General features: G+C 43.7%; 1 protein-coding gene across 1 annotated transcript in view; it reads left to right on the top strand.

Annotated features, from left to right (window-relative positions):
• Caprin1 (cell cycle associated protein 1) overlaps positions 1-3,876 on the top strand; it is a 43,985-nt gene that overhangs the window by 581 nt on the left and 39,528 nt on the right. The window lies entirely within an intron of this gene.

Below are 3,876 nucleotides of genomic sequence, written 5' to 3'. Positions count from 1 at the left end.
AAAAAAACCCAAAAAAACAAAAAAAAAAATGAAGCAAGGCCTTAACGACTTTGTGAGTTAGGGTGTGCAAATTGATTTGTTTTTGCCCAACTCCACTCCAAAGCACACAAGGCCCAAATATGCATGGCACCCCATGAGGCAACATCAATCAGCTTTGGAGTTAGGGTGTAGGCTATTTCTTTCCAAGAAATGTCATTGCTGTGTTGGTTACTTTTCTCTTGCTGAGACAAAATACCAGATGCCCAAAAGTAAGGAAGGAAAGGTTTATTTGGCTCACAGTTTGTGGAGGTTTCAGTCCGTAATCAGCTGGCTCCAAGGCAGAGTGGTATGATGAGGGGCAACAGTTGAAGGCAGCAAAGATAGCAAAAGTATTAAGGGCAAAAGGGGCAAAGAGCAGCCTCTTTTCCCCTCTTATATTGTAAGAGGCTACCCCACCCCTTACGGTGGGTGTAGCATTCACACCATCTCTTTACCTTCCTCTTGCACAGGATGAGGATGTTCACAAAGTGAGGACCCTGCTCCCCTGCTGAGCTGCTTAGTTAAACTTCTAAACTTCTCAAGCTGACACAATGTATCAACCATTACAATTGCTTTTGTTCATTTTTAGTCAAAATGTCTTTGATGCTGTGTAGTTGCATCCTGGGTTGTGGGCTAGAAAGGCAGAAATCCGGAAAGCACCCTCTTCCTCAGCTCTCACATCTAATCAGTCCTGGATCTATGAATATTCTTGGAATCCCGCTAACGCTGTTCTTTTGCCATTTTAATCAGTTCTTGACTCAGTTTCCAGTTCAATTTCCAAATGGCATTCACTGATCTAACTAGAATATAAATCTGGGGGGGGGAAGAAGAGGAAAGGGGACATAAAAAAAAAGATGTGCCTGGTATAGTGCAATGCTCTTGTGATCCAAGCACTTGGATGGCTGAGGCAGGAAGATTGCCATGAGTTCGAGACCAGCCTGGACTACACAACAAGACCCTATCTCAAAAAACTAAAACAAGAATTTTAAAAAAGAATTGAATTGATATTTGTTATGTATATATATCAACTCCTCACAATAAATACAATCATTATGTGCTGCAAACATGTACTAATAGAGATAACAAATAAAAACAAAGTGACACTTATAATAAATACATAAGATATAAATCTTATCCAACTACTGTTCTTCTTAAAGCTGCTTAATCCCCATTGTCTACTACAAAGAAAAGACTCTTCATCTGTGATTCAAGAACTAAGAATCAATGGCCCTGGGCTGGGGATATAGCCCAGTGGTACAGTGCCTACTTGGCAAGGACAAGGTCGTGAATTAGATTCCCAGTGCCAAAAAAAAAAAGAATCAGTGACCCAAGCCTCAGAAGAATTATAGATTCTCTGCAAAATTATGTGTGTGCATTTTCCAGTGAGATAATCCATAGTTTTAATAAGAATAACAGATGAACATATTTCCATGTCAAGGTCAATAACTACAGTTCAAGTTCAAGCTGCTTTACCTCCCAACCTCACATTTAGCTAGGAACTTATCGGCGGGCTAATCCATGGATGAGTATTACGGCCCCATGATACAATCACCTCCCAAAACCCCACTTATGAACACATGAAGCTTTGGAGGGTGTTACAGCTTGTATCTAGATGTTGCCCAAAGTCTCAGGCAGTCATAGATGGGGTTTTTCGGAGCTGGCTGGATCGAGTATGTGTGATGCTGAGTTTAGGGATGTGTTGCTGGGATTGATTCATGGTTCAATACTAGGATTAAGGGTGCCTCACCATGGTGTGAGTGGTGCCTGCCCTGAGGGCCTGGGTAAAATACAAGGGACAGAAAGACGGCTGCTGTTGTCACTTGCTTCTTTGTTACTTTGCTGCTTTGCTACCTTCTGCCTGCCACGGACTGTTTCTCCTCTACAGTGCTTGTCTGCCGTGCCAGCCTGCCTTGGAGCCAACCAACTGTGAACTGAAACCTCTACAAACTGTGAGCAGAAATAAACCTTTCCTCCTTTACCTTCCGGTGTTGAGTATTTTATCTTAGCAATGAGAAAAGTAACTAAGACAGGGACATCTAGCTATAAACCATAACACTCACGCATGTCTTATAGGAATGTAAAGTGGTATAGACATTGTAGAAAAGACTTAGCAGTTGCTCAAAATGTTAAATTTAGAGTTATAATATAATCTAGTAATCCCAGCACTGGGGAGGCTGAAGCAAGAGGACTGTTACAAGTTTGAAGCCCGCCTGGGCTACAGAGTTAGTTCAAGACGAGTCTGAACTGCACAGGGAGACCCTGTCTCAAAAAGACAAAAAAAAGAAAAAAGAAAAATGTTACACAAATGTATTCCTGTCTAATACAAAACAAAATGCGTAGCAGCTGAAAAGATGACTTTATAGTGTAGTACTTTCATTTCTTTTCTTTTTTTTTTTTTGGTTTTTGTTTTTTTTCCGGTACCGGGGATCAACTGACGACCTTGAGCTTGCCGGGCAGGCACTGTGCCACTGAGCTAAATCCCCAGCCCCTTTAAATTTCTTTTCCTTAGTTTCTCTCTTGCTTCAATTGTTTGTTTGTTTTTGTCTTTTTGAGACAGGGTCTCCCTATGCAGTTCAGGCTGGCCTTGAGCTCACTTTGTAGCCCAGGCTGGTCTTGAACTCGCAGTGACCCTCCTGCCTCAGCATCCCGAGTGCTAGGATCACAGACATGCACCACCATGCCCGGTGCTCCAATCATTTGTTTGTTTGTTTGTTTTTGTACCGGAAATCAAACTCAGGACCTTGCGCTTGCCAGGCAGACACTTACGCTGCTGAGCTATATCCCCAGCCTGCTCTAATTGTTTTTTTAAAAATCTTTTATGCCTTTTTCTTAGATAGGATCTGGCCATGTAGTTCAGGTTAGCTTTGAACTCAGTAGTAGTCCAGGCTGGCCTTGAACTCTCTGGGATCCTCCTGCCTCCTGAGGGCTGGGATTACAGACGTGCACCACCACGTGGGCAAAAATCTTTTTAAATTGCTTTAATCCTCTAGTTTTCAAGACTATGGTCACCAGACCTGCAGTATCAACATCGCTGTAGGATTTATTAGTCCTTCAGGGCATCAGACTCAAATGTGGGCCCCACTCCACCTCTGGCCACCATGGCTGGGCAGTTTGGGCCTGAGCAGGTCAGCCCGGCCCTCTGGAGCTAGACGCTACTGCAGCCTTCGCTCCTGGGCTCGGTCTGAGCTCGGTGTTTCTGTGCCCTGGGCATTAATAGGCGCCTTGCACCTGCTGAGTCGGCCTCTTTCTCCCCTAACCCTAACCATTCATTCACCATTCTGCTCGCCTCCTTTGCTCTGCACGTTTCCCTCAGCATTCTCTCTCCTATCTTGGAAGCCCTTACCTTCTTCCTGAATCAGCACCTGGGTCTGTCGTCCTTCCCCACCCATCTGGCGGTAGTCATCCGGCTCCACCTAAGAGATTCCACAGCACTCCCTTGGAAGGGCGCTGGGAGAATACCACAAAGAGAAAAAAGCCTCTGGGCACTTGATCCTGATAGAGGGGAAAGGCTAGATGTCAAGTAAGTTTGTGTTCTCTGAAGTTGAAGAATGAATTCTAAAAAACAATGGGGGGAAAAAAAGAAACAATGGAGATTACAAGTAGGAAAATTTATTGGAGAATAGGAATGAGGGATGGGGAACAGAAATATCTCCTGAGAGACAGGAGGGGCCCCCAGTGGTTTGTCAATGAGCCCACCTCTCAAATGAAGTTTTATCGTGAGGTGGATACAACATGGGTCAAAATTATGATCAACCAATAAGATTGCAAGTATAATTGCTTAGGTAATATTGATCCAATGGTAGCAAGGGTACATAAGTTGACATTGTTAACCTTGGTTGATAACCTTTAGTCTTGGTC

The sequence above is a fragment of the Chinchilla lanigera genome, unplaced genomic scaffold (genome assembly GCF_000276665.1).
Source record: "Chinchilla lanigera isolate Chin_1 unplaced genomic scaffold, ChiLan1.0 scaffold00021, whole genome shotgun sequence".
Classification (NCBI taxonomy): Eukaryota; Metazoa; Chordata; class Mammalia; order Rodentia; family Chinchillidae; genus Chinchilla; species Chinchilla lanigera.
Note: the sequence above shows the minus strand (reverse complement) of the source record. Positions and strands in the feature narration are given on the sequence as shown.